Source organism: Callithrix jacchus, chromosome 20 (genome assembly GCF_049354715.1).
Source record: "Callithrix jacchus isolate 240 chromosome 20, calJac240_pri, whole genome shotgun sequence".
NCBI lineage: Eukaryota > Metazoa > Chordata > Mammalia > Primates > Cebidae > Callithrix > Callithrix jacchus.
Genome location: NC_133521.1, coordinates 12,536,103 through 12,548,884, shown reverse-complemented (window position 1 = coordinate 12,548,884; position 12,782 = coordinate 12,536,103). Strand labels below are relative to the sequence as shown.

General features: G+C 37.6%; 1 pseudogene; it reads right to left on the bottom strand.

Moving 5' to 3' along the window:
- Positions 1 to 962: 962 nt before the first annotated feature.
- On the bottom strand, positions 963 to 1,516 carry LOC108589272 (peptidyl-prolyl cis-trans isomerase A pseudogene; annotated as a pseudogene).
- Between the last annotated feature and the right edge of the window lie 11,266 nt (positions 1,517 to 12,782).

Here is a 12,782-nt window from a genome sequence, read left to right as displayed (position 1 = left end):
TTCTTTTTTTTTTTTTTTTTGCTTTCTGGATACATTTTAAAATTAGCTTGTCTATATTAATAAAATATTCTGATAGGATTTTGTTTGGAATCGTTTTACCTCTGAAGATGAGTTTAGGGAGAAATGGCATCTTTACTATATGAAATCTTCTAATTCTTACATGTGATAAATCTATTTATTTAGATCTTTTTTAATTTCCTTCAGCAGCATTTTGTAGTTTTCAGCATATGGAACCTATACATGATTTGTTGAATTTGTACTTAAGTATTGCATCTTTGAGTGGAAGAGAGAAAGTGTATTATATATTTTTTAAAAATTAAGTTTGTAATTATCTGTTGTTAGGTCCATTGGTAATTGAATATCAAAATACAATTTTTTTTTATTGACCTCATATCATATAACCTTGCTAAAGTTACATTAGTACTAGGAGGTTTTGTAGATTCGATGGGTGTGGGGATGCTTTCTATGCAGAAATTTGGGTAGCTTGAACACAGAGATCACTTTATGTCTGTATTCCCTATCTATGACTTCCATTTCTTTTTCTTGCCTTATTGCATCAGCTAAGACTTCCAGTATGATGTTGAATAGGAATAGTTAGAGTAGACATCTTGCTTTGTTCCCAATGTTGGGAAAAGGGGCATTTAGATTTTCTCCATTGAATATAGATGTAGGTTTTCTATAGAAGCCTTTTATCTGATTAAGGAAGTGTCTTTCTGTTTCTAGTTTGTCAAAAGCTTTTACTGTAAGTATGTGTTAAATTTTGTCAAATGATTTTTCTACTTCAATTGATATAATGTGATTTTTCTTCTTTAGCCTCTCACTGTGGTGAAATACATTGAATAAAACCCACTCAGTTATGGTGTACTTTTATTTTATTTATTTATTTATTGATTGATATTTAGTCTTTATTTCATAATCACAAACTTAACTCAACTCTGCAATCCAGCTAGGCATGGAAGGGAACAAGGAAAACATGAAACCCAAAGGGAACTGCAGCAAGAGCACAGATTTTAGGATACTGCAAGCAAATGGGGTGGAGGGTGCTCTCCTGAGCTACAGAAGAAATGGTCTGGTGGTTAAGATAAAACACAAGCCAAACTTATTAAAGTTGTCCACAGTCAGCAATCGTGATCTTCTTGCTGGTCTTGCCATTCCTGGACCCAAAGCTCCATGGCCTCCGCAATATTCATACCTTCTTTCACATTGCCAAAGACCACATGCTTGCCATCCAAGCACTCAGTCTTGACAGTGCAGATGAAAAACTGGGAACCGTTTGTGTTGGGTCCAGCCTTTGCCATGGACAAGATACCGGGACCTGTTTGCTTTAGGATGAAGTTCTCATCATCAAATTTCTCCCCATAGATGGACTTGCCACCAGTGCCATTATGGCGTGTGAAGTCACCACCCTGACACATGAACCCTGGAATAATTCTGTGAAAGCAGGAACCCTTATAACCAAATCTTTTCTCTCCAGGGCTTAAAGCACGAAAGTTTTCTGCTGTCTTTGGAAGCTTGTCTTTATTAATGAGGGATACTCCTCTGTAGTTTTCTTGTAATCTGTCTGCTTGTGCTATCAGGGTAATGCTGGTTTCCACATTTAGTCACAAAATGTTCTTTTATTTTTTGAAAGAAATTTTGGACAATTAGTGTTACACCTTCTTTAAATATTTTGTAAAAATTATCAGTGAAACTCTCTGGGTCTGGAGATTTTTTACCCCAAAAGGTTTTCAGTCACGAATTTTATTTCCTTGATGGTTTTAGACCTACTCAGTTATAGTACTATATATATATTTTTTTGGTAGTTTGTGGTTTACAAGGAATTAGTCCATATTAAGTTGCTTAATTTATGTGCATAGATTTATTTATAGTTTTTCCTCTATTAATATTTATGGGAACTTTAATGACATCTTTTTCATTTCTTATAGTGATAATTTGTGTACTCTCTTTATGTTTGTCCCTCTTGATTTAACTTTTTTCTTCTTTTAAAGACAAGATCTTACTCTGTTGCCAAGGCTAAAGTGCTCACTGTAACCTTGAACTCCTGGACTCAAGCAATCCTCCAGCCTCAGCTGTCTATAAGTGCACACCACAATGCCAGGATATTATTCTTTTAAATTTTTATAAAGATAGAATCCAAAATCTCACTATGTTGCCCAGGCTGGTCACAAACTTCTAGGCTCAAGTGATCCTCCTCCCTTGACCTCTCAAAGTATTGGGATTACAGGGGTAAGCCACTCTGCCCAGCCTAGTTTAACATTTTTGGATATTTCCAAAGTATCATCTTTTGCTTTCATTGATTTTCTCTATTATTTTTCTGTTTTCTATTTCATTGATTCTTTGTTTTCTTTTTCTGCTTGTTTTTGATTTGTTCTTTTTTCTAGTTTCTTAAGATACAATCTCAGATTCTTGATTTGAGACTGTTCTTCTTTTCTAATATAATCATTTAATAAAATAAATTTATCTCTAAACATTGCTTTATCTACATCCTAAAAAGTTTAATATAGTGTCTTTTCACTTCTCCTCAGTTTAAAATATTTTCTAATTTCCCTTGAGACTTCTTTGACCCATGGATTCTTTAGGACTTAACTGTTTAATTTCAGATTGTTTAGATATTTTCCTATTGTCTTTTTATTACTAATTTTTAGTTTAATTGTATTATGGTCTGAAAACATATTTTATATTTTAATTCTTTTATATTTGGTAAAATTTGTTTTATGTGCAAAAATACAGTTTTTCTTGATAAGTGTTTCATGTGAACTTGTAATAAAATATATTCTGCTATTCATGGGTAGAATATTCTATAAATTTAGATCCAGTTGATTGATGATATTCTTTAGTTCACCTATATCCCTGATGTTTTGCTGTCTACTGTTTATTCCTGAAAGAGTAGTGTTAAAGTTTCCAACTATAATTGTGGGTTTGTTTTTTTCTTCTTTCAGTTTGAATAATTTTTGTTTCATGTATTCTGAAGCTCTGTTGTCTGGTGCATATACACTTAGGATCATTATGTCTACTTAGTAATGCATCCTTTGATCATTATCTAATATCTTTATTTCTAGTAATTTTTATATCGCTGAAGGATACTTTGCTGATATTAGTGCAGCCACTTCAGCTTTCTTTCCATTCATGTTTGCATGACAGATCCTTTTCTATGTTTTTACTTTCAACTCCTACATGATTATCTTTGAAGTGAGTTTCTTGTAGACAGTACGTACTTGGGTCATGCCTTTTTATTCATTCTCTCATTCTCTCTTTTAACCCATTTATGCATGAAGCTGCAATTTTTTTGAATTTGAAAAATCAGACCTTGGCAATGACCTTGAGCAGTAGGATATAAATAACTCCTATATGTTGAGCATTCCAATAATAGAACACTAGGCATAAATGAGTAATTCGTGATTTTAGACCATGTACACTTAATGTAATTATTGATATGTTTGAATTTAGATGTATCATTTTATTATTTGTTTTTTGTGTTTGTCATTTGGGATTTTTCCCCTTTTGTTTTCACGTTTTCTGCCCTCTTTTAAGCTGTCTAAGTACATTTAGTATCTCATTTTTTTAATAATTTTTTTAGTATATCTCTGTTTATTTGTTGCTACAGAGATTACAATATTCATATTTAACTTTTACAGTCTACATAGAAGCTATAGTTTAGCACTTCAGGTGGAAAGTAGAAAAAAATCTTATCACTTTGTGGGTCCTTTTACCCACCCTCCTCTCTGTTATGGTTGTTTTACATGATATATCTATATGAATCAAAAACTCCACCAGACAATGTTATAATTTTTGCTTTCAATTATTACACATACTTTAAATAACTTAAGAGGAGAAAGGTAGTCTATTATGTTTTCCAGATTTTTACCATTTATGTTGTTCTTATTTTTCATGTTCCTAGTTTCCTTCCATTATCATTTCCTTTAATAATCATTTTAGAGCAGGACTACGGGTAAAAAATTCTACTACTTTTCCTTCATCTAAGAAGCTATTTATGTCATCCTTATTTCTGAACAATATATTTACTCACTAGAGAATTCTGGGTTGGTATTTCTTTTCTTTTAGCACTTTTAAAATGCCACCTTATTTCCTCCTGGCCTACATGGTTTCTGCTAAGAAATTTGCAAACATTCAAATTGTTTGTTCCCTCTAGGTAATGTATCATTTTAATCTGGCTCATTGAAAGATATTTTTTCTTTGATCTAGTTTTCGTCAATTTGATTATGATTAGGAGAGGGTGTTAACTGTTTGAGAGTCAGAGATTCTTGAATCTGCAAGTTCATGTCTTTCATCGTCACTGACTCTTTCCCATGAAATCTCATTCAACTTTTGAACCCATCTGGTAAGATTTTTATTTCAGTTATTTCATTTTTCAATTCTAAAATTTCTATTTGATTTTTTATATCTTTTTTTGCTGAGCTTTGTTATGTTTTCATTTATTTCAAGAGCATTCACAATTACTTATTGGATCATTTTTATTATTGCTACTTTGTCAGATAGTTTTGACATCTTTGTTATTTCAGTGTTTGCATGTATTGATTGTCTTTTCTCATGCAAGTTGAGATTTTTCTGGCTGTCTATATGCCAAGTAATTTTGGATACTATCATGATCATTTTGAATATTACATTATGAAACACCAGGTTTTATGTAAGGAGAAGGTTGACTCTTTTTTAGCAGACAATTGATCTTTCTCTGTTCAGGCTATAAGTTCTAACCTGTCTTTTGTAAACTAGGGTTTTAATGTCAGCTCAGTTTTTAAAGACTTTACAATAATATTTGAAACTGGTCTTCATGTACATTACCCAGCAGCCAATCTGCCACTTAAGCAGTGGTCTGTAAGTCAGTACAACTTTCAACATCTTTGGTATATTAATTTGGATCAGATCCACACATGTACAGCTTAAAGGTGAGTCCAGGAATTTATAAACAACTATATGGAATTGCTTTCTGGAACTCTTCTCTCTTCTTTATCGCCCTAGTATTTCCAGTATACTGTGGAGTCCCTTCTCAGTCCTCTATCCAGGAAGCTAGGACTCTAGTTACCCTAATCTGCCATATACTTTTATAATAGTATCCAGGGCCAAGTGGTGGAAGAACCTGTGGGGAAAATTATAAACTCACCCTCAGTTCGATGATATTTTAAATTTTGCTCTTCTTGAATCTGCCTGCTACTCTTACTTCTCAGAGTCCTCAAATAGCTCCCCCCTGTATTGTGTCCAAGTTTGATACCTTTTAGTGAGAGACAAGGAAAAGTGTGCTTACTAACTGGAACCAATCTGTGTTACATCTGACAACCTAGCCTTGCTTATAACAAGGCATCACTTCCACCACACTTTATTTGTCAAGGTAGCTGCAAAGACCACCTTAGTTCAAGGGGATGAGAGTAGCAAGGTTTTGAAGGTGACTGTGGGACTAGAAATATTGTTGTCAATTTTAGAAAATATAATCTGCCACAACTATTAATAGGGAGATAGAAACTAGATCAAATAGGAACTAAGAAGAAACTTGGAGTAAGGCTGTCGTACACAAAATGTGTGCCACAAGCTTCTAAATGTCTGTTCTCCATGCTTCCAGAGCAGCCTAGTAATAGGTAAGGAGGGAAGGTGAGACATATGATTCTTTACAATTGAGCTTCTCAAATATACCTGCATATTCCTGGGGAGCCTGGGAACAGAGCCTGAATGGCTTTTTTTAAAGGACCAGTGACACCGGCTTACCTGGTGGTTTTGCAACAACCCTAAGAGGTAGAAATTTAGAAACTCCACACATACCTGCATATGCCCTCCAGGGACCTGCACCCTGGTTAGAGAGGCTGCTTTTTACAGATTTTACAGTGTCTATACAGTGAAAACAATTTGATTCCTCCAGTGGTGATTCACTTTTCCCTCGACTTAAAACTCAAGAGCAGCTTCTTCCATGGACCCTCCTAAATGGACTCTGTGATCAGATAGTCAATGAGCTAAAAAACAACAACACAAAAGGAATTCTTGTAGTTTCTGTAATGTTCAATTGCAGGGCTTCTATCACAGAGTGGTAGCCATTGAAGCTCAGGTATCTACCACCATGCCCAACTAATTTTTTGTATTTTTAGTAGAGATGGGGTTTCACCATGTTGACCAGGCTGGTCTTGAACTGCTTACCTCAGGTGATCCACCCACCTCGACCTCCCAAAGTGCTGGATTACAGGCATGAGCCACTGTGCCCGGCCCTACTTACTCTTTTGAACGTTAGTTTCTACAAGCTCTACCTCATAAAGTTACTGTGAGGCTTAAATAGGAGAGATCAAGTTTGTAAAGCACTGTGCCTGGAACTTAGGAAGTCCCTTTTTGAGTGCCAGTTATCATTCATGTCAGACAAGTCACCCTGAGGACTAACCTGAGGACAACATCTCACCAAGAGGTTACCTAGCCTTTCCATGCCTCAGTTTCCTCATCTGTAAACCAGAAATAATTATAGCATCCATCTCTTAGTGTTATTGAAAGAGGCAAATGAGCTAATCAGGGAAAGTGCTTAAAACAGCACTTGGACAAAACAAGTCTACACAAGACTGAGCCAGCATTATTGAAAATCCAAGAACTGTAGAAACCAGGATATGTGTATTTTAAGGTTAAATTGCATTCTGCAAGGGAATACGGGAAGTCACAGGTTAAACATAGCATTTTCCTGGAGTATCAATTTAACTTGATTCAGGAAGAAGAATTTAATAATAAATATGATGGACCCATGTGTCCCAATCATGCTGTTCTTTAGTGGTCTACAATTGATAGCTAAGGACCCCAGGAATTCCATCCCCTCTCCCAAACGTGACGTCTAGATTCCAGAAGGAGGAAAAAAAGGGGTCTGTGGATGACACGGAGGCACCTGGCCACCAACAGAGTGTGCAGGCACTGTGTAGTCATAGCCTTGGCATCTTTCTCTATCCTAGCTGCTTCAAGCACAGCCGTTTTCCACATTCCCCTTCATTAAACAAGAAACTCAGATGTTGGTAATTAGACCGCCATCCCCAGCTGCCAAGTCACATTCGGTTCCAAAAAGCCCTGTATACTGCTACTTGTGCGTTTGTTAACAATGTCCCCACAACAGGTCTGCAATTAGAGCCCATCTGTTCAGTTTCTCAGAGAGCATTGCCAACTGACGCTGGTGAACTTGGAGCCCTCATTGTTGTGAATTCCTGACCAGAAACCCTAAGTGGGAAGCTACTTGTCCTTGAGTGTATGTGTGGGGCTGGAAGCCCCTTGGGTACCAGTCCTAATGGGCATGTATAACAAATATGAAGGAAGGAATGATCAGGTGACAGCAAGGGGTGCTTATGTGGACTCCATGAGCTGTCTACGCAGGTCTCCTCAATTAAAAACAGACTCCCTCCCCAGCAGACCTGCCCATCTGTCTGGCTACATCTTTTTGGTCTGTCTGCCATTACTGGTACCTAGAGGTCATTTTCCAGCCAATGCTATGTGGTTGAAATGAGGTATTGTTGTTTCCTTCAATCCCATCCCGGCAGGAGATGCCCCATAGTCAATGTCAGCACCTTCTCTCCACAAAATCCATCCTCACAGAGGAGTCAATAGCAAACAGGCCTTCTCTCTGGGAATGGACTGGGAAGATGTGGAAAAGGCAGGTGGGGTAATGGGAAGCCAAGAGTATCAGGATCCAAATGCAGCATATTTGAAAGCAAATAAATTTTAAAATGTATTTTCTAAGAAGGAAGCTATGCATGCACACATCAGAAGAGTTACTGGGCAGTGATTCAGTGCTAGGGACCTTGCCAGACATTAAAAAGAATAGGAAGGTTAGAAAGACATAAGCTTTCTGCTACCTTAGGAAGCGTTGACTAAGACAGTCGTTTTCAACCTTAACTACTTGTTGGCATCTCTCATGGAGCTTTAAAAATACTAATTTTTAAAATTATGAAAGCAATTTTATTTATAGTAACACCTTAAAAAATATTTAGAAATAAATCTAACCAAGAAGATAAAGGACTTGTACACCAAAAACTACAATAATTGCTATAATAAGGTAAAGATCAAATAAATGAAAAGACATCCCACAGTCATGGATAGAAAGACATAACACTCCTATAATGCAATCTGTATATTCAGTGTAATCCCTATCAAAATTCCAATAACCTTTTTTGCAGGAATGGAAAAGCCAGTCTTCAAATTTATATGAGATTGCAAGGGGTCTCAAACAACTTAAATAGTCTTGAAAAAGAATGAAGTTGGAAGTTTCAGACTACCCAAATTTGAAACATATTACAAAGGTACAGTAATAAACACAATATGGTACTGACATAAGGACAAACATATAGACCAATAGAATATAATAGAGAGCCAAGGCCAGGTGCAGTGACTCAAAACTGTAATTCCCACACTTTGGGGGGCCAAGGCAGGAGGATTGCTTTAGACCAGGACTTTGAGACCAGCCTGGGCAACATAGTGAGATTCCTCTCTACAAAAATAAAAATTAAAAAATTAGCCAGGCAGAGTGGTGCATGCCTGTAGTCCTAGCTACTCAGGAGAATGAGGTAAGAGGATTACTTGAGTTGAGGAGGTTGAAGATGCAGTGAGCTATGATCACACCGCTGTACTCCAGCCTGGATGACAGAGCAAAACCCTGTCTTTAAAAAAAATTAAATAAATAGCCGAGAAATAAACCCTCACATATATGATCAAATAATTTTTTGATGAGAGTGCCTAGAGCATTTAATGAGAAAAAAAAGCAGTCTTTTCATCGAATGATGTTGGGAAAACAATATCCACAGTGCAGAAGAATGAAGTTGAACACTTACACCACTCAAGGCATAAAAATTAACTCAAAACGGATCAAAGACTTCAGCTTAATTGCTAAAACTATACTACTAGAGCAAAAGACTGGAGAAAGTGACGTGGATTTGGTGATGACTTCACGAATACAACACCAAAAGCATAGGCAACAAAATAAATAAAAAATAGATAAATTGGACTTTATCAAAATTAAGAATATTTATGCATCGAAGGATACCATCAAGGAAACAATAAGATAATCTACTGCATGGGAGAAAATACTTGCAAATGTATATCTAATAAGGGATTAATATCCAGAATATACCAAAAAAAAACCCTGCCACAACTCAACAAGATAGTAAACACAACCTGAAAAATGGGTGAAGACTTTGAATAGACATTTCTCCAAAGAAGATACACAAATAGACAATAAGCACATGGAAAAATGATCAACATTTTTAGTATTTAGGGAAATGCAAATCAAAACCATAATGAACTACCACTTCACATCTGCTAGGGTGGTTACAATTGAAAATAAATGACCTGTAGAAAGTAACAAGCATTGGAAAGGATGTGGAAAAATTGGAACCCTCATGCATTATTAGTAAGAATGTAAAATGGTGTTGCTGCTGTGGAAAAGTTTGATGATTTCTTAAAAGTTTAAATGAAGAGCTACCATATGACCCAGCAATCCTACTCCTAGGTATATATGCAAAAGAATTAAAAGCAAAAACTGGAGAAAATATTTGTACAACAATGTTCATAGCAGTATTATTCACAGTAACCAAAGGTGGAACCAACCCAACTGTCTGTCAACAGAATGGATAAACGAAATGTGGGATATACATACAATGGAATATTATTTAGCTGTAAAAAAGAAAGTAATTTCTAGATATACTGCAACATGATTGTACTCTGAAATCATTATGCGTAGTGAAACAAGCCAGAAATAGAAGGACAATTACTGTATGATTCCACTTATGTTCTGTGCCCAGAATAGGCAAATTTATACAGAGATAAAGTAGAATAGAGGTTATCAAGGGGTGGGTAGAGAAGGAAGAGAGGGTTATTATCTAACAGGTACAGAGTTTCTGCTGGGGATGATAAGAAAGTTTGGGGTATAGATAGTGGGGATGGTTGTACAACAGCGTGAGTGTGTTTAATGCCACTGAATTTTATACTTACACAGGATTAATATGATAAATATGATATTTTACCATAATACAATAAATAAATAATACTAATGCAGGACCCCTGCCCCAGATCAATTAAATCAGAATCCCTGAGTATATATGCTGAGTTTCTGGTTTTAAAGAGTTCTCTGGGGATTCTAACGTCAAATTTGGGAGCCACTGGTCTAATGGAAGAGAGAAGACAAGATATCCTGATGATAATAATAAAAGGAATAATCAGTAAGTTGCCAATCATTAGGCACTCAGCACAGCACAGTGCTAAGCCCTTCAAAAGCGTCATCTCTCTTAAATTGCCAAATAATTCTATGAGAATTATCTTCATTTTTCTGTTCCCAAATGTCTTCATGACTTGACTAATGTCATAGCACCAGGAAGGCAGATCCAGGACTTGTACCCAAAACTCTTGGACACCAGTGCGGGAGCCTTTAACTACTGTACCACTGAAGAGGACATCAGCATGTCACAGGTCTCCAGAGGGAGATCAGGGAAAGCTGACTCAAGGAGGCAGCATTTGAAGATTGTAGGGCCCTTTCCCTAGGGAATATTCCAGGCAGTAAAAATTCCAGGCAGTAGGAGTAGCTTGGCCAAAAAGGAGCAGTTTGGAGTCTCTTAAGGAAATGGCTATGAGTGGAGTCTGGGTTTGTGCAGCAGCAGAATGAGTGAGGAGGCTGGAAACATAGGTTCAGGATGGACTACAGGTTCATGAAATACCAGAGGAAAGGTCGAGAGTTTTATACCATGGGTCAGTGAAGACAACCAAAGGGGACTGAGCAAAGGAGACATACTCAGAACTGTGCTTTGAGAGAACTAATCAGGCAGGAGCACATAGGATGGAGAGGCCAGGATGCTGCATCCATTCAATAGATAATTAGGGCACCCCTACCATGTGCCAGCTACTGTCCTACATCCTGATGATCCAATATGAATTGGGCTGGGGGCTGGTCAGCAAGTTTGTTGAAGTGAAAATAGAATGGAGACTTGCAATCAGAGCAAATACAGGTAAAGCCACAACGGATGCCATTGTTTCCACTTGAGGCTGTGGGAAGTTCATGAAGCCACTTTATATGGTTTGGCTGTGCCCCTACCCAAGTCTCATCTTGAATTGTAGCTCCCATAAGCTCCTCATGTTGTGGGAGGGACCCAGTAAGAGTTAATTGAATCACAGAGGCAAGTTTTCCTGTGCTGTTCTCATGATAGTGAATAAGTCTCAAGAGTTGTGATGATTTTATAAAGGGCAGTTCCCCCGCACATGCTCTCTTGACTGCCACCATGTACAATGTGCCTTTGCTCCTCCTTCAACTTCTGCCGTGATCGTGTGGGCTCCCTAGCTGTGTGAAACTGAGTCCAATTAAATTTCCTTCCTTTATAAATTACCCATGCTCAGGTATGTCTTTATTAGTAGTATGAGAATGGATGAATACACCACTCAAATAACTCTTTTATGGAGAAGAGATGCTTTGGAGAATTTCGGTGTAGGCTTTGGACTCATTGTGTTTGAGCTGCCAACATGCTCTTCACTGTTGAGAAGTAATAGTTAACTCCTATTACATCATTTACCAACTGTGGGCCTTGGACATAATACTTAACCTCCCCCAGTGATCCTTATCTGTAAGTTAGGGGGGTAATGATTTGGACTTTCCTCATAGGGTTGTTGACAATCCAATGATTGTATGTTCACTACCCCACACAGAGCCTGACCCACTGTAAGTACTCAGTATTGTGAATTTCAAGAGAATAGTGGGACTAAAGCCTTACTGTGAAGAAGCTGAGCCAGAGCAGGTTATAATAGAGTGGCAGCTTAGATAAATTTCCAATTCACTAAGAATTTTGAAAACTTCTTTTGTCATTTGGGTTGAGCATCAGATGAAGCAGTTGCTTTGCATTGATAGGAAAAGCTATACATATAAAAAAATACATGTCATATTTTGAAAACATGCAAAAACAAAGACCCACTGGGTGAAAAATAGATTTCTGTCTCCTATCTCATACCCACTCTTGACCATACATTCTTGGAGAGATCAGGATTGCCAGAACCATTTAAAAGGCTGCTACATCTCTGTGTGCAGGCCATGGTGAGACAGGGTCACCTCCATGGAGGCAGCAGGCTTGTCTGTCAATGACCCATGGCCAATGGCAGAACCCGGCCTGGACCACTACTGATAACGGTGAACCAGAGGCCTTTCCTGGATGCCTGAGTGATTGCCCCTGGCCCCCAGAACTTAAATCACCCTTGGCCAGGAGGGGAGAAGAGGAGGAAGGGGACACCCTGAATTTGCCTGCACTCAAAACAGACCACTCAGAGTGGAAAACTCAGAACAAGAGTGATCGCTGTTTACTGAATCGAGTTTTCTGTTCTTGGATAGAATCTGGAGAGCAAAGTTTAGTTGAGACCTAGAGAAAAATGGCTCATTTGCATACATCTGAATTTGTGGCAATGGAGATGTGAAGGAGGTTACCCAACAACCTGATTTGGGGTCTCAAGCATGTGTGAAGCACTTTCCATGAACCCAGCACATCAGTGATAACAGGAGGGAGAACCAGGAGATACAGGTTTGAACCAAAACAATTCCTACAATCAAGGGGGCTCAGGGTAGTGGGGACTTTATGTCCCAGATCAGAATGGGAAAAGCATGGTCAAAGAGGAGTAGTTTAAATGCTCTGGAAACAGGGATGATACAGATTTGCACTGCCCTGGGGGACCCCCAGACAATTTTCTAGAAGAGTTATCATCTGAGTTAAGACTTACAAGAGAAGCTGCAGTGAAAACTTGAAAACAACATTGGGTTTTCTTTTTCCCCTAAAACACTGAGAACTGAAAGTCTCCATGGT